Raw genomic sequence first — 19,114 nt, 5'->3', positions numbered from 1 at the left:
GTACATCATTTTATTTCATTGTGTGAATAAAATGAATCGCCTCCCCGTCGGGGAATTGAACCCCGGTCTCCCGCGTGACAGGCGGGGATACTGACCACTATACTAACGAGGACTTATTGGCATCAGTTAAACAGTGCTCACCTCCTTGGGGTTAAGGCATACCCTCGATCAATTCACAGTATTGTAATAGGCAGATTTGCTGCTTTTGGTTAGGACAAGTAATCTTTTTTCCTAAATATTACAATACAGAAATTCCTAGCCAAAAACAATCAGTTTTATCAAGAAATTATTTCATTGAAATAAATATCTATCTATCGATCTGTCTATCTGGCTATCTTTCTAACTATCAATATATATATTTATATATATATATATATATATATATAATCAGCTCACTTTATCATTTGCAGCTTATAACTATTAGCCACCAGGGATCACTACTAACCAAAAGCAGTCATTCTACTTGTAAATTGTGCCAATCGAGTGGAACAGCAGCCTAGGATTCACCACTGCTTCATCTCATTTTCCAAGAGAATGCAGATGTAAAGTGTTTTTGATGGTACGCCTGTGCATATTGAAATATTCAGAGCATATTCTGAATTTCAGTTAACACATCAGTAAGCATTTTGGCCATCAGTGAATTCAACCTTTTTTCTCAATCAGAATAGGCAAGGATAATGACAGATATATTTTACAATGTTAGAAAGTACATCATTTTATTTCATTGTGTGAATAAAATGAATCGCCTCCCCGTCGGGGAATTGAACCCCGGTCTCCCGCGTGACAGGCGGGGATACTGACCACTATACTAACGAGGACTTATTGGCATCAGTTAAACAGTGCTCACCTCCTTGGGGTTAAGGCATACCCTCGATCAATTCACAGTATTGTAATAGGCAGATTTGCTGCTTTTGGTTAGGACAAGTAATCTTTTTTCCTAAATATTACAATACAGAAATTCCTAGCCAAAAACAATCAGTTTTATCAAGAAATTATTTCATTGAAATAAATATCTATCTATCGATCTGTCTATCTGGCTATCTTTCTAACTATCAATATATATATTTATATATATATATATATATATATAATCAGCTCACTTTATCATTTGCAGCTTATAACTATTAGCCACCAGGGATCACTACTAACCAAAAGCAGTCATTCTACTTGTAAATTGTGCCAATCGAGTGGAACAGCAGCCTAGGATTCACCACTGCTTCATCTCATTTTCCAAGAGAATGCAGATGTAAAGTGTTTTTGATGGTACGCCTGTGCATATTGAAATATTCAGAGCATATTCTGAATTTCAGTTAACACATCAGTAAGCATTTTGTCCATCTGTGAATTCAACCTTTTTTCTCAATCGGAATAGGCAAGGATAATGACAGATATATTTTACAATGTTAGAAAGTGCATCATTTTATTTAATTGTGTGAATAAAAGGAACCGCCTCCCCGTCGGGGAATTGATCCCCGGTCTCCTGCGTCACAGGCGGGGATACTGACCACTATACTAACGAGGACTTATCGGCATCAGTTAAACAGTGCTCACCTCCTTGGGGTTAAGGCATACCCTCGATCAATTCACAGTATTGTAATAGGCAGATTTGCTGCTTTTGGTTAGGACAAGTAATCTTTTTTCCTAAATATTACAATACAGAAATTCCTAGCCAAAAACAATCAGTTTTATCAAGAAATTATTTCATTGAAATAAATATCTATCTATCGATCTGTCTATCTGGCTATCTTTCTAACTATCAATATATATATTTATATATATCTATATATATATATATATAATCAGCTCACTTTACCATTTGCAGCTTATAACTATTAGCCACCAGGGGTCACTGCTAACCAAAAGCAGTCATTCTACTTGTAAATTGTGCCAATCGAGTGGAACAGCAGCCTAGGATTCACCACTGCTTCATCTCATTTTCCAAGAGAATGCAGATGTAAAGTGTTTTTGATGGTACGCCTGTGCATATTGAAATATTCAGAGCATATTCTGAATTTCAGTTAACACATCAGTAAGCATTTTGTCCATCTGTGAATTCAACCTTTTTTCTCAATCGGAATAGGCAAGGATAATGACAGATATATTTTACAATGTTAGAAAGTGCATCATTTTATTTAATTGTGTGAATAAAAGGAATTGCCTCCCCGTCGGGGAATTGATCCCCGGTCTCCTGCGTGACAGGCGGGGATACTGACCACTATACTAACGAGGACTTATTGGCATCAGTTAAACAGTGCTCACCTCCTTGGGGTTAAGGCATACCCTCGATCAATTCACAGTATTGTAAGAGGCAGATTTGCTGCTTTTGGTTAGGACAAGTAATCTTTTTTCCTAAATATTACAATACAGAAATTCCTAGCCAAAAACAATCAGTTTTATCAAGAAATGATTTCATTGAAATAAATATCTATCTATCGATCTGTCTATCTGGCTATCTTTCTAACTATCAATATATATATTTATATATATCTATATATATATATATAATCAGCTCACTTTACCATTTGCAGCTTATAACTATTAGCCACCAGGGGTCACTACTAACCAAAAGCAGTCATTCTACTTGTAAATTGTGCCAATCGAGTGGAACAGCAGCCTAGGATTCACCACTGCTTCATCTCATTTTCCAAGAGAATGCAGATGTAAAGTGTTTTTGATGGTACGCCTGTGCATATTGAAATATTCAGAGCATATTCTGAATTTCAGTTAACACATCAGTAAGCATTTTGTCCATCTGTGAATTCAACCTTTTTTCTCAATCGGAATAGGCAAGGATAATGACAGATATATTTTACAATGTTAGAAAGTGCATCATTTTATTTAATTGTGTGAATAAAATGAATCGCCTCCCCGTCGGGGAATTGAACCCCGGTCTCCCGCGTGACAGGTGGGGATACTGACCACTATACTAACGAGGACTTATTGGCATCAGTTAAACAGTGCTCACCTCCTTGGGGTTAAGGCATACCCTCGATCAATTCACAGTATTGTAATAGGCAGATTTGCTGCTTTTGGTTAGGACAAGTAATCTTTTTTCCTAAATATTACAATACAGAAATTCCTAGCCAAAAACAATCAGTTTTATCAAGAAATTATTTCATTGAAATAAATATCTATCTATCGATCTGTCTATCTGGCTATCTTTCTAACTATCAATATATATATTTATATATATATATATATATATATATATATATATATATATATATATATATATATATATATATATATATATATATATATATATCTATGTCTATGTATATATATATATATATATATATATATATATATATATATATATATATATATATAATCAGCTCACATTACCATTTGCAGCTTATAACTATTAGCCACCAGGGGTCACTACTAACCAAAAGCAGTCATTCTACTTGTAAATTGTGCCAATCGAGTGGAACAGCAGCCTAGGATTCACCACTGCTTCATCTCATTTTCCAAGAGAATGCAGATGTAAAGTGTTTTTGATGGTACGCCTGTGCATATTGAAATATTCAGAGCATATTCTGAATTTCAGTTAACACATCAGTAAGCATTTTGGCCATCAGTGAATTCAACCTTTTTTCTCAATCAGAATAGGCAAGGATAATGACAGATATATTTTACAATGTTAGAAAGTACATCATTTTATTTCATTGTGTGAATAAAATGAATCGCCTCCCCGTCGGGGAATTGAACCCCGGTCTCCCGCGTGACAGGCGGGGATACTGACCACTATACTAACGAGGACTTATTGGCATCAGTTAAACAGTGCTCACCTCCTTGGGGTTAAGGCATACCCTCGATCAATTCACAGTATTGTAATAGGCAGATTTGCTGCTTTTGGTTAGGACAAGTAATCTTTTTTCCTAAATATTACAATACAGAAATTCCTAGCCAAAAACAATCAGTTTGATCAAGAAATTATTTCATTGAAATAAATATCTATCTATCGATCTGTCTATCTGGCTATCTTTCTAACTATCAATATATATATTTATATATATATATATATATATATATATATATATATATATATATATAATCAGCTCACTTTATCATTTGCAGCTTATAACTATTAGCCACCAGGGATCACTACTAACCAAAAGCAGTCATTCTACTTGTAAATTGTGCCAATCGAGTGGAACAGCAGCCTAGGATTCACCACTGCTTCATCTCATTTTCCAAGAGAATGCAGATGTAAAGTGTTTTTGATGGTACGCCTGTGCATATTGAAATATTCAGAGCATATTCTGAATTTCAGTTAACACATCAGTAAGCATTTTGTCCATCTGTGAATTCAACCTTTTTTCTCAATCGGAATAGGCAAGGATAATGACAGATATATTTTACAATGTTAGAAAGTGCATCATTTTATTTAATTGTGTGAATAAAAGGAATCGCCTCCCCGTCGGGGAATTGATCCCCGGTCTCCTGCGTGACAGGCGGGGATACTGACCACTATACTAACGAGGACTTATCGGCATCAGTTAAACAGTGCTCACCTCCTTGGGGTTAAGGCATACCCTCGATCAATTCACAGTATTGTAATAGGCAGATTTGCTGCTTTTGGTTAGGACAAGTAATCTTTTTTCCTAAATATTACAATACAGAAATTCCTAGCCAAAAACAATCAGTTTTATCAAGAAATGATTTCATTGAAATAAATATCTATCTATCGATCTGTCTATCTGGCTATCTTTCTAACTATCAATATATATATTTATATATATCTATATATATATATATATAATCAGCTCACTTTACCATTTGCAGCTTATAACTATTAGCCACCAGGGGTCACTACTAACCAAAAGCAGTCATTCTACTTGTAAATTGTGCCAATCGAGTGGAACAGCAGCCTAGGATTCACCACTGCTTCATCTCATTTTCCAAGAGAATGCAGATGTAAAGTGTTTTTGATGGTACGCCTGTGCATATTGAAATATTCAGAGCATATTCTGAATTTCAGTTAACACATCAGTAAGCATTTTGTCCATCTGTGAATTCAACCTTTTTTCTCAATCGGAATAGGCAAGGATAATGACAGATATATTTTACAATGTTAGAAAGTGCATCATTTTATTTAATTGTGTGAATAAAAGGAATTGCCTCCCCGTCGGGGAATTGATCCCCGGTCTCCTGCGTGACAGGCGGGGATACTGACCACTATACTAACGAGGACTTATTGGCATCAGTTAAACAGTGCTCACCTCCTTGGGGTTAAGGCATACCCTCGATCAATTCACAGTATTGTAAGAGGCAGATTTGCTGCTTTTGGTTAGGACAAGTAATCTTTTTTCCTAAATATTACAATACAGAAATTCCTAGCCAAAAACAATCAGTTTTATCAAGAAATGATTTCATTGAAATAAATATCTATCTATCGATCTGTCTATCTGGCTATCTTTCTAACTATCAATATATATATTTATATATATCTATATATATATATATAATCAGCTCACTTTACCATTTGCAGCTTATAACTATTAGCCACCAGGGGTCACTACTAACCAAAAGCAGTCATTCTACTTGTAAATTGTGCCAATCGAGTGGAACAGCAGCCTAGGATTCACCACTGCTTCATCTCATTTTCCAAGAGAATGCAGATGTAAAGTGTTTTTGATGGTACGCCTGTGCATATTGAAATATTCAGAGCATATTCTGAATTTCAGTTAACACATCAGTAAGCATTTTGTCCATCTGTGAATTCAACCTTTTTTCTCAATCGGAATAGGCAAGGATAATGACAGATATATTTTACAATGTTAGAAAGTGCATCATTTTATTTAATTGTGTGAATAAAATGAATCGCCTCCCCATCGGGGAATTGAACCCCGGTCTCCTGCGTGACAGGTGGGGATACTGACCACTATACTAACGAGGACTTATTGGCATCAGTTAAACAGTGCTCACCTCCTTGGGGTTAAGGCATACCCTCGATCAATTCACAGTATTGTAATAGGCAGATTTGCTGCTTTTGGTTAGGACAAGTAATCTTTTTTCCTAAATATTACAATACAGAAATTCCTAGCCAAAAACAATCAGTTTTATCAAGAAATTATTTCATTGAAATAAATATCTATCTATCGATCTGTCTATCTGGCTATCTTTCTAACTATCAATATATATATTTATATATATATATATATATATATATATATATATATATATATATATATATATAATCAGCTCACATTACCATTTGCAGCTTATAACTATTAGCCACCAGGGGTCACTACTAACCAAAAGCAGTCATTCTACTTGTAAATTGTGCCAATCGAGTGGAACAGCAGCCTAGAATTCACCACTGCTTCATCTCATTTTCCAAGAGAATGCAGATGTAAAGTGTTTTTGATGGTACGCCTGTGCATATTGAAATATTCAGAGCATATTCTGAATTTCAGTTAACACATCAGTAAGCATTTTGGCCATCAGTGAATTCAACCTTTTTTCTCAATCAGAATAGGCAAGGATAATGACAGATATATTTTACAATGTTAGAAAGTACATCATTTTATTTCATTGTGTGAATAAAATGAATCGCCTCCCCGTCGGGGAATTGAACCCCGGTCTCCCGCGTGACAGGCGGGGATACTGACCACTATACTAACGAGGACTTATTGGCATCAGTTAAACAGTGCTCACCTCCTTGGGGTTAAGGCATACCCTCGATCAATTCACAGTATTGTAATAGGCAGATTTGCTGCTTTTGGTTAGGACAAGTAATCTTTTTTCCTAAATATTACAATACAGAAATTCCTAGCCAAAAACAATCAGTTTTATCAAGAAATTATTTCATTGAAATAAATATCTATCTATCGATCTGTCTATCTGGCTATCTTTCTAACTATCAATATATATATTTATATATATTTATATATATATATATATATATTTATATATATCTATATATATATATATAATCAGCTCACTTTACCATTTGCAGCTTATAACTATTAGCCACCAGGGGTCACTACTAACCAAAAGCAGTCATTCTACTTGTAAATTGTGCCAATCGAGTGGAACAGCAGCCTAGGATTCACCACTGCTTCATCTCATTTTCCAAGAGAATGCAGATGTAAAGTGTTTTTGATGGTACGCCTGTGCATATTGAAATATTCAGAGCATATTCTGAATTTCAGTTAACACATCAGTAAGCATTTTGTCCATCTGTGAATTCAACCTTTTTTCTCAATCGGAATAGGCAAGGATAATGACAGATATATTTTACAATGTTAGAAAGTGCATCATTTTATTTAATTGTGTGAATAAAAGGAATTGCCTCCCCGTCGGGGAATTGATCCCCGGTCTCCTGCGTGACAGGCGGGGATACTGACCACTATACTAACGAGGACTTATTGGCATCAGTTAAACAGTGCTCACCTCCTTGGGGTTAAGGCATACCCTCGATCAATTCACAGTATTGTAAGAGGCAGATTTGCTGCTTTTGGTTAGGACAAGTAATCTTTTTTCCTAAATATTACAATACAGAAATTCCTAGCCAAAAACAATCAGTTTTATCAAGAAATTATTTCATTGAAATAAATATCTATCTATCGATCTGTCTATCTGGCTATCTTTCTAACTATCAATATATATATTTATATATATATATATATATATATATATATATATATGTATATATATATATATATATATATATATATATAATCAGCTCACATTACCATTTGCAGCTTATAACTATTAGCCACCAGGGGTCACTACTAACCAAAAGCAGTCATTCTACTTCTAAATTGTGCCAATCGAGTGGAACAGCAGCCTAGGATTCACCACTGCTTCATCTCATTTTCCAAGAGAATGCAGATGTAAAGTGTTTTTGATGGTACGCCTGTGCATATTGAAATATTCAGAGCATATTCTGAATTTCAGTTAACACATCAGTAAGCATTTTGGCCATCAGTGAATTCAACCTTTTTTCTCAATCAGAATAGGCAAGGATAATGACAGATATATTTTACAATGTTAGAAAGTACATCATTTTATTTCATTGTGTGAATAAAATGAATCGCCTCCCCGTCGGGGAATTGAACCCCGGTCTCCCGCGTGACAGGCGGGGATACTGACCACTATACTAACGAGGACTTATTGGCATCAGTTAAACAGTGCTCACCTCCTTGGGGTTAAGGCATACCCTCGATCAATTCACAGTATTGTAATAGGCAGATTTGCTGCTTTTGGTTAGGACAAGTAATCTTTTTTCCTAAATATTACAATACAGAAATTCCTAGCCAAAAACAATCAGTTTTATCAAGAAATTATTTCATTGAAATAAATATCTATCTATCGATCTGTCTATCTGGCTATCTTTCTAACTATCAATATATATATTTATATATATATATATATATATATAATCAGCTCACTTTACCATTTGCAGCTTATAACTATTAGCCACCAGGGGTCACTAGTAACCAAAAGCAGTCATTCTACTTGTAAATTGTGCCAATCGAGTAGAACAGCAGCCTAGGATTCACCACTGCTTCATCTCATTTTCCAAGAAAATGCAGATGTAAAGTGTTTTTGATGGTACGCCTGTGCATATTGAAATATTCAGAGCATATTCTGAATTTCAGTTAACACGTCAGTAAGCATTTTGGCCATCAGTGAATTCAACCTTTTTTTCTCAATCGGAATAGGCAAGGATAATGACAGATATATTTTACAATGATAGAAAGTACATCATTTTATTTAATTGTGTGAATAAAATGAATCGACTCCCCGTCGGGGAATTGAACCCCGGTCTCTCGCGTGACAGGCGGGGATACTGACCACTATACTAACGAGGACTTATTGGCATCTGTTAAACAGTGCTCACCTCCTTGGGGTTAAGGCATACCCTCGATCAATTCACAGTATTGTAATAGGCAGATTTGCTGCTTTTGGTTAGGACAAGTCATCTTTTTTCCTAAATATTACAATACAGAAATTCCTAGCCAAAAACAATCAGTTTTATCAAGAAATTATTTCATTGAAATAAATATCTATCTATCGATCTGTCTATCTGGCTATCTTTCTAACTATCAATATATATATTTATATATATCTATATATATCTATATATAATCAGCTCACTTTATCATTTGCAGCTTATAACTATTAGCCACCAGGGGTCACTACTAACCAAAAGCAGTCATTCTACTTGTAAATTGTGCCAATCGAGTGGAACAGCAGCCTAGGATTCACCACTGCTTCATCTCATTTTCCAAGAGAATGCAGATGTAAAGTGTTTTTGATGGTACGCCTGTGCATATTGAAATATTCAGAGCATATTCTGAATTTCAGTTAACACATCAGTAAGCATTTTGTCCATCTGTGAATTCAACCTTTTTTCTCAATCGGAATAGGCAAGGATAATGACAGATATATTTTACAATGTTAGAAAGTGCATCATTTTATTTAATTGTGTGAATAAAAGGAATCGCCTCCCCGTCGGGGAATTGATCCCCGGTCTCCTGCGTGACAGGCGGGGATACTGACCACTATACTAACGAGGACTTATTGGCATCAGTTAAACAGTGCTCACCTCCTTGGGGTTAAGGCATACCCTCGATCAATTCACAGTATTGTAATAGGCAGATTTGCTGCTTTTGGTTAGGACAAGTAATCTTTTTTCCTAAATATTACAATACAGAAATTCCTAGCCAAAAACAATCAGTTTTATCAAGAAATTATTTCATTGAAATAAATATCTATCTATCGATCTGTCTATCTGGCTATCTTTCTAACTATCAATATATATATTTATATATATATATATATATATATATATGTATATATATATATATATATATATATATATATATATATATATATATATATATATAATCAGCTCACATTACCATTTGCAGCTTATAACTATTAGCCACCAGGGGTCACTACTAACCAAAAGCAGTCATTCTACTTCTAAATTGTGCCAATCGAGTGGAACAGCAGCCTAGGATTCACCACTGCTTCATCTCATTTTCCAAGAGAATGCAGATGTAAAGTGTTTTTGATGGTACGCCTGTGCATATTGAAATATTCAGAGCATATTCTGAATTTCAGTTAACACATCAGTAAGCATTTTGGCCATCAGTGAATTCAACCTTTTTTCTCAATCAGAATAGGCAAGGATAATGACAGATATATTTTACAATGTTAGAAAGTACATCATTTTATTTCATTGTGTGAATAAAATGAATCGCCTCCCCGTCGGGGAATTGAACCCCGGTCTCCCGCGTGACAGGAGGGGATACTGACCACTATACTAACGAGGACTTATTGGCATCAGTTAAACAGTGCTCACCTCCTTGGGGTTAAGGCATACCCTCGATCAATTCACAGTATTGTAATAGGCAGATTTGCTGCTTTTGGTTAGGACAAGTAATTTTTTTTCCTAAATATTACAATACAGAAATTCCTAGCCAAAAACAATCAGTTTTATCAAGAAATTATTTCATTGAAATAAATATCTATCTATCGATCTGTCTATCTGGCTATCTTTCTAACTATCAATATATATATTTATATATATCTATATATATATATATATAATCAGCTCACTTTATCATTTGCAGCTTATAACTATTAGCCACCAGGGGTCACTACTAACCAAAAGCAGTCATTCTACTTGTAAATTGTGCCAATCGAGTGGAACAGCAGCCTAGGATTCACCACTGCTTCATCTCATTTTCCAAGAGAATGCAGATGTAAAGTGTTTTTGATGGTACGCCTGTGCATATTGAAATATTCAGAGCATATTCTGAATTTCAGTTAACACATCAGTAAGCATTTTGTCCATCTGTGAATTCAACCTTTTTTCTCAATCGGAATAGGCAAGGATAATGACAGATATATTTCACAATGTTAGAAAGTGCATCATTTTATTTAATTGTGTGAATAAAAGGAATCGCCTCCCCGTCGGGGAATTGATCCCCGGACTCCTGCGTGACAGGCGGGGATACTGACCACTATACTAACGAGGACTTATTGGCATCAGTTAAACAGTGCTCACCTCCTTGGGGTTAAGGCATACCCTCGATCAATTCACAGTATTGTAATAGGCAGATTTGCTGCTTTTGGTTAGGACAAGTAATCTTTTTTCCTAAATATTACAATACAGAAATTCCTAGCCAAAAACAATCAGTTTTATCAAGAAATGATTTCATTGAAATAAATATCTATCTATCGATCTGTCTATCTGGCTATCTTTCTAACTATCAATATATATATTTATATATATCTATATATATATATATAATCAGCTCACTTTACCATTTGCAGCTTATAACTATTAGCCACCAGGGGTCACTACTAACCAAAAGCAGTCATTCTACTTGTAAATTGTGCCAATCGAGTGGAACAGCAGCCTAGGATTCACCACTGCTTCATCTCATTTTCCAAGAGAATGCAGATGTAAAGTGTTTTTGATGGTACGCCTGTGCATATTCAGAGCATATTCTGGATTTCAGTTAACACATCAGTAAGCATTTTGTCCATCTGTGAATTCAACCTTTTTTCTCAATCGGAAAAGGCAAGGATAATGACAGATATATTTTACAATGTTAGAAAGTGCATCATTTTATTTAATTGTGTGAATAAAAGGAATCGCCTCCCCGTCGGGGAATTGATCCCCGGTCTCCTGCGTGACAGGCGGGGATACTGACCACTATACTAACGAGGACTTATAGTCATCAGTTAAACAGTGCTCACCTCCTTGGGGTTAAGGCATACCCTCGATCAATTCACAGTATTGTAATAGGCAGATTTGCTGCTTTTGGTTAGGACAAGTAATCTTTTTTCCTAAATATTACAATACAGAAATTCCTAGCCAAAAACAATCAGTTTTATCAAGAAATTATTTCATTGAAATAAATATCTATCTATCGATCTGTCTATCTGGCTATCTTTCTAACTATCAATATATATATTTATATATATATATATATATATATATATGTATATATATATATATATATATATATATATATATATATATATATATATAATCAGCTCACATTACCATTTGCAGCTTATAACTATTAGCCACCAGGGGTCACTACTAACCAAAAGCAGTCATTCTACTTCTAAATTGTGCCAATCGAGTGGAACAGCAGCCTAGGATTCACCACTGCTTCATCTCATTTTCCAAGAGAATGCAGATGTAAAGTGTTTTTGATGGTACGCCTGTGCATATTGAAATATTCAGAGCATATTCTGAATTTCAGTTAACACATCAGTAAGCATTTTGGCCATCAGTGAATTCAACCTTTTTTCTCAATCAGAATAGGCAAGGATAATGACAGATATATTTTACAATGTTAGAAAGTACATCATTTTATTTCATTGTGTGAATAAAATGAATCGCCTCCCCGTCGGGGAATTGAACCCCGGTCTCCCGCGTGACAGGAGGGGATACTGACCACTATACTAACGAGGACTTATTGGCATCAGTTAAACAGTGCTCACCTCCTTGGGGTTAAGGCATACCCTCGATCAATTCACAGTATTGTAATAGGCAGATTTGCTGCTTTTGGTTAGGACAAGTAATTTTTTTTCCTAAATATTACAATACAGAAATTCCTAGCCAAAAACAATCAGTTTTATCAAGAAATTATTTCATTGAAATAAATATCTATCTATCGATCTGTCTATCTGGCTATCTTTCTAACTATCAATATATATATTTATATATATCTATATATATATATATAATCAGCTCACTTTATCATTTGCAGCTTATAACTATTAGCCACCAGGGGTCACTACTAACCAAAAGCAGTCATTCTACTTGTAAATTGTGCCAATCGAGTGGAACAGCAGCCTAGGATTCACCACTGCTTCATCTCATTTTCCAAGAGAATGCAGATGTAAAGTGTTTTTGATGGTACGCCTGTGCATATTGAAATATTCAGAGCATATTCTGAATTTCAGTTAACACATCAGTAAGCATTTTGTCCATCTGTGAATTCAACCTTTTTTCTCAATCGGAATAGGCAAGGATAATGACAGATATATTTCACAATGTTAGAAAGTGCATCATTTTATTTAATTGTGTGAATAAAAGGAATCGCCTCCCCGTCGGGGAATTGATCCCCGGACTCCTGCGTGACAGGCGGGGATACTGACCACTATACTAACGAGGACTTATTGGCATCAGTTAAACAGTGCTCACCTCCTTGGGGTTAAGGCATACCCTCGATCAATTCACAGTATTGTAATAGGCAGATTTGCTGCTTTTGGTTAGGACAAGTAATCTTTTTTCCTAAATATTACAATACAGAAATTCCTAGCCAAAAACAATCAGTTTTATCAAGAAATGATTTCATTGAAATAAATATCTATCTATCGATCTGTCTATCTGGCTATCTTTCTAACTATCAATATATATATTTATATATATCTATATATATATATATAATCAGCTCACTTTACCATTTGCAGCTTATAACTATTAGCCACCAGGGGTCACTACTAACCAAAAGCAGTCATTCTACTTGTAAATTGTGCCAATCGAGTGGAACAGCAGCCTAGGATTCACCACTGCTTCATCTCATTTTCCAAGAGAATGCAGATGTAAAGTGTTTTTGATGGTACGCCTGTGCATATTCAGAGCATATTCTGAATTTCAGTTAACACATCAGTAAGCATTTTGTCCATCTGTGAATTCAACCTTTTTTCTCAATCGGAAAAGGCAAGGATAATGACAGATATATTTTACAATGTTAGAAAGTGCATCATTTTATTTAATTGTGTGAATAAAAGGAATCGCCTCCCCGTCGGGGAATTGATCCCCGGTCTCCTGCGTGACAGGCGGGGATACTGACCACTATACTAACGAGGACTTATAGTCATCAGTTAAACAGTGCTCACCTCCTTGGGGTTAAGGCATACCCTCGATCAATTCACAGTATTGTAATAGGCAGATTTGCTGCTTTTGGTTAGGACAAGTAATCTTTTTTCCTAAATATTACAATACAGAAATTCCTAGCCAAAAACAATCAGTTTTATCAAGAAATGATTTCATTGAAATAAATATCTATCTATCGATCTGTCTATCTGGCTATCTTTCTAACTATCAATATATATATTTATATATATCTATATATATATTCACAGAAAAAACCATAGGTTATAGACCATATATAGTTAGGAATTAGCATTTACAAAACCTTGAAAATTCACTGAAAAAACCATAGGTTATAGACCATATATAGTTAGGAAATAGCATTTAGAAAACCTTATTTTACTCACACAAAACCATTGAAATTCCATATATAGTTAGTTGCACTAACTATATATCGCGCACCTGCAATCCACTGCTGATGATGTCACATATTACATCATTCATGACATGGTCAGTGACATCACTGATGACATCACTGATGACATCTCAAATGACATCACTGATGACATCACTGATGACATCTCATTTGACATTACTGATCACATCACTGATGACATCATTCATGTGATGATACAATGAACCTCTTCAGACTCTAATATAACCTTAGATACACTCAGTGTAAACAGACACTCACAGACTGTCACTCATCCATGGAGTTACTCACACACCTAGTCAGTCTTGCAAAGAATCAATCACACCTCGATTTCCTCAACTATATAGTTATACACACCTTACTTATTGGAACATATAATAACACATATTTACTCTGTTATACAATCCCTGATACAAGTTCACAATAATCCATACAGCCACTCACACATTCACTGGCTCTTATGCACAGTTATTTATATATGTCAACTATCACATGTACTGTGTTTTACATATGTACTTACTTTGACATGTAGCACTGAGATATCCATTCACTCACCAATACACTCATGCACACAGTCAACCGCCCATACAGATGTTTCCACATGCACTTTTGAACCCATACATCTAGTGAATCAACTGCTCACACATCTATGCACAGAGTCATACACCTCCCAGACACCCACACACACACTCAGTCTCCCATACAAATACTTGGGCAACTAATCAATAACCCATATAGTTAGTCATATAGCTAATGATCAACACATGCATCAGATTACAAAACAACAGACACAATGATGCACAATTTAAAACAGTTTAGTCACTAACCCATGCACTCAGTGAGACACATTTAATCACTCACTTATACAGTCAGTCATGCACCTACTAAATCCTTCATCCAGACACTTATACATCCACTCATTCTTCAATATGTAAGACATATTTTAACTTTACAGAAGCATACAGTCACTGGATGTTGTCATCAGTGATGTCATCAGTGATGTCATTTGAGATGTCATCAGTGATGTCATCAGTGATGTCACTGACCATGTCATGAATGATGTAATATGTGACATCATCAGCAGTGGATTGCAGGTGCGCGATATATAGTTAGTGCAACTAACTATATATGGAATTTCAATGGTTTTGTGTGAGTAAAATAAGGTTTTCTAAATGCTATTTCCTAACTATATATGGTCTATAACCTATGGTTTTTTCAGTGAATTTTCAAGGTTTTGTAAATGCTAATTCCTAACTATATATGGTCTATAACCTATGGTTTTTTCTGTGAATTTCATTGGTTTTTTAACAGCTAATATCTGTAGCTGTAAAATGTATTCTTCTTTAAATCCCAAAATATATTTTATATGTTTATGAATAATTTTTTTTTAAAATATTTTTTTTTCTTCGTTCCCGCTTCGCGAATCGGGAAGCTTCCCGTTAGCTGACCTTGATGCCGCGAAATAGACCGCGAGCCGGTAAACGTTTCTTTACCGCAAGTGCCGCGTTAGAAAACAACATCGTGACGCCTCCCGTCCGCATGACGTTCCACGTTGTCGCTTGATACGTCATATGACGTGCTACGTTAGCAAACTGGTACGCGAAGCGAGTGCCAAAGCGCAGGTTTCTGGAAGCAAACCGGGAGGCCCTGCAAAGCGCTTAACGTAAACACAGCAAGTCATGTGACTTGGTAATAACACTTTTCATTGGTTCATTTCACTTTTGGTTTCCTAATGATGTAAGACTAGGTCATATAATCTAAAATGAACACTTTTGATTGGTTGAGAACTCTTGTTTTTCCCAAATGATGAAAATCCCTCCTTCTTTCCTCACTCTGACTTTCATCATTGTGAGAGAAAGACCCTTTGTGATCACTGAGCAATGGCTTCTTTAGTAGCTTCAGCTGGTGCTTCCCCACCACCTCCACCACATCCAAGGAAGAGTGGACCACCTGCTCAAGTTGTAATTCAACAAGAAGAAGAAGAAGAGGAACAGGAGGACGAGCACGAAGAGAGGCAGTTTTTGCCTGAGCAGCCCAAGACGTCTCACCGGAAAGAAAACTTCATTTGGCAATTTTTTAAAATTCCCAAAGGTCAGAAAAAAGTAAATGCAAGATACGTAACTTGCCTTATATGTCAAGATAGACTGTCCAGAGGGACCGACAAAAAATACAGTTTCGGAAACTACACAATGCATCGCCATATGACTAGGTGGCATCCTAACAACTACAGTGCTGCACAGTTTCGGAACGACCTAGATAATCTCCCTATTATGGCCAGAAGATCAGTTGTACCGGAAGTAACGGGACCAGAGGGCAGGGAGATGGTGCCAAATATACAAATGAGATTTGGTGAAGTAAAACACACCTGCGTATTTTGCGATGGATTCATTTCCTACGGAGAAAGAAGCATCACTCTGATCAACAGAGCTATTGACTATCATATGCAAGTTTGTCCGAAACGCCCAAAATAATAAATACTTCTTTTTTTTGTTTTGTTGCTCCTGTTGAGCCCTTTACAATGAATCGTTTTCATTGCCCCCTCCAAGAAAAACCCAAAAAAATATAAAACTGTTCCGAAAAATTCAAAAACAGTAAAAAAATGTTCAGAAAAAAAAAAAAAAAAGTTCTTTTCAGAACTACCTCCCCGTTATTAAAAAATTGGTACAATATTTGGAACTGTGCCAACCTCTATTTCTCTTAGTTCGCTTCCTAGTTCGCTCGCTGGTACGCGAACTGGAAGCGAACCAAAAACAGTAAGTATAAGGGAAGGAAACACACACTTATGTTAAAAGAAAGACAGCTATAGGGGAGTAAACTAGAGATACTATTACCCATAATCCACTACTGATGATGTCACATATTACATCATTCATGACATGCTCAGTGACATCATCAGCAGAGGATTGCGGGTTTTTTGGCAACATGCCTTATCCACGGTTTAATAACGCTGCCTTTTGCTTTATATAAGTTTTCAAATTGTATGAAATATATACCAATAGGTCTTTATGAACCTTTAGGTAGTGCTGTTGTTCATGAGGTCTGGTCGCTTCCATACACATACAGATGTTTCAAAGATGATCAAGAAGTTTATCTGAATGGAGAGGAATGCACTGAGACGCCAGATCATTCACTAATGTGTAGGCACATACAGTTACACGATTCATGCAACAAACACCGACCAAATATGGCTTGCGTGTTGCAAGGCACGCCAGTTCCTGCTATCATCCCCACGTTCAAGTTGTTGGAAAATGGTAGTTATTTGATGCTCAATAATGAAGATTGTTCTGAGTTAATTAAAAAGTATTCCTTTTATCGTAACAGTAAGTGAACGGGTTATTTGCTGCAGAAATGTTCTATTTCCTCCCACACATGAACATAGGGAGTTTTCAATCTGGCCACAAATACCAACCTTGGGACACGTTTCAACGGCATGACAAGAATAAGAGCTCTTTTGTCTCAGAGAGAGGTGGCCTTGAGTTCGGCCCGTGAAACTTTCGTACTTCACATAGCGAACACCCGTACACAGGTTTGCCTTTCAATTTCAGCAACATGTTTCCGACTATCTTTAACGCATCCTCCACAAAATCCCTGGCACACTTTTTTAAAGTTGTTACCAGTGGTCTCGTGACTTCATTTGAGAAAATCTTTGGAGTCATCCCTGCTCCCTTTCATTCCATTTTCTCCACTCTGGTTCGTGGATTGCATTTTTACTTGCATTACCAGCGGACGCTCTTGTGCTTTTTTACATTTTTAAATATGGATGTCCCTCCTATGCAACCTCCGACCCTGCAGCTGCTGACACTGTTCCGCAATCGCATGCTAGAATATTATGGCACAATGCCGTTGGCGATATTAAGCACGGCATATGGATTATCTTTTCGGTTCTCCTACTTCACCTGTGTCCAGCCTGTATTTCACTGCCTGACCTGTGATTTCGATTGGGCCATTGATTTGTGTCTCTGCGGACCGGTTTCTCCTGACGTCGACTTTAATCAGCTGATGACTCCTATCATTACTCACGAGTTGATCTGTCCTGGCGAAAGGATTATGGCTGTGGCATTGATGCATGGACTACTTGGTCCCTGGAATTTACTGGCGGCAGCACAGTCTTTCTTGGAACACAGCTTTCTTGAAAACCCACCGAGCTGTCCTCTGATGGTGATAGAGGATCCGGTGCTGGGAGAGCACGTATGTTCTTTTCCGCTTTTAAATTGGATGGCTGAACTGTTTTCGGATGAAGACGGTGACTTCCTATTGGAGGCTGTTGCAGCTTATTTTGCATACACAGTTATGTCATAGACCTTTTTCATGTTTGATATGCTGAGTACTAGCATTTCATTGACAATTCATTGACTTATTTGTCAAGTTTTTATTATTTACCTTGCCTATTGGCTTAAGACTCGATAAAGTACTTGGCTGTTTTATTTTTCTTTAGCATTGAATTTTCCTAGTTTTTAATGCTTTACCTTGCGGACCGTCCACATATAAACTTGCAATCTGCTCTCATGAGATGGCACTTCTATTATCTTATTCAGTTCGTTTCCGGATCATGAGGAGGTGTCATCTAGGTCCTGGATATCTTTACACCGTGTTAAGTTAGCATGGGCTCATTACCGGTTTAAACGCCATTTTTCCTTTTTTGCAACTTCTGCACACGACACTTAGTTGTTGCTTTAGCTTTCCACCTAGTAGTTCATCGTGGTTTACATGAGAATAATATGTTATTGGTCTACTATCTGCTTTACTTGTTAAACTATATCTGTACAGCGAGTGCTAAAGTTTCAAGAACAACACGATACAGAATTGTTATGAGGTCT

At 36.2% G+C, this 19,114-nt stretch overlaps 7 non-coding genes across 7 annotated transcripts; all 7 read right to left on the bottom strand.

The window, feature by feature from the left end:
• Nucleotides 1-40: 40 nt before the first annotated feature.
• On the bottom strand, nt 41-112 carry TRNAD-GUC (transfer RNA aspartic acid (anticodon GUC)). The gene has a single exon. It is a non-coding gene; the product is annotated as a tRNA-Asp (tRNA).
• A 634-nt stretch (nt 113-746) lies between these two features.
• On the bottom strand, nt 747-818 carry TRNAD-GUC (transfer RNA aspartic acid (anticodon GUC)). The gene has a single exon. It is a non-coding gene; the product is annotated as a tRNA-Asp (tRNA).
• A 2,046-nt stretch (nt 819-2,864) lies between these two features.
• Nucleotides 2,865-2,936, bottom strand: TRNAD-GUC (transfer RNA aspartic acid (anticodon GUC)). The gene has a single exon. It is a non-coding gene; the product is annotated as a tRNA-Asp (tRNA).
• Nucleotides 2,937-3,690: 754 nt separating this feature from the next.
• On the bottom strand, nt 3,691-3,762 carry TRNAD-GUC (transfer RNA aspartic acid (anticodon GUC)). Its single transcript has one exon. It is a non-coding gene; the product is annotated as a tRNA-Asp (tRNA).
• A 2,800-nt stretch (nt 3,763-6,562) lies between these two features.
• Nucleotides 6,563-6,634, bottom strand: TRNAD-GUC (transfer RNA aspartic acid (anticodon GUC)). The gene has a single exon. It is a non-coding gene; the product is annotated as a tRNA-Asp (tRNA).
• A 1,414-nt stretch (nt 6,635-8,048) lies between these two features.
• TRNAD-GUC (transfer RNA aspartic acid (anticodon GUC)) lies at nt 8,049-8,120 on the bottom strand. Its single transcript has one exon. It is a non-coding gene; the product is annotated as a tRNA-Asp (tRNA).
• A 633-nt stretch (nt 8,121-8,753) lies between these two features.
• On the bottom strand, nt 8,754-8,825 carry TRNAD-GUC (transfer RNA aspartic acid (anticodon GUC)). The gene has a single exon. It is a non-coding gene; the product is annotated as a tRNA-Asp (tRNA).
• Nucleotides 8,826-19,114: the final 10,289 nt, after the last annotated feature.

This window comes from Lissotriton helveticus, chromosome 1_2 (genome assembly GCF_964261635.1).
Source record: "Lissotriton helveticus chromosome 1_2, aLisHel1.1, whole genome shotgun sequence".
In the NCBI taxonomy this organism is placed as follows: domain Eukaryota; kingdom Metazoa; phylum Chordata; class Amphibia; order Caudata; family Salamandridae; genus Lissotriton; species Lissotriton helveticus.
This window is presented reverse-complemented; position numbering and strand designations above follow the sequence as displayed.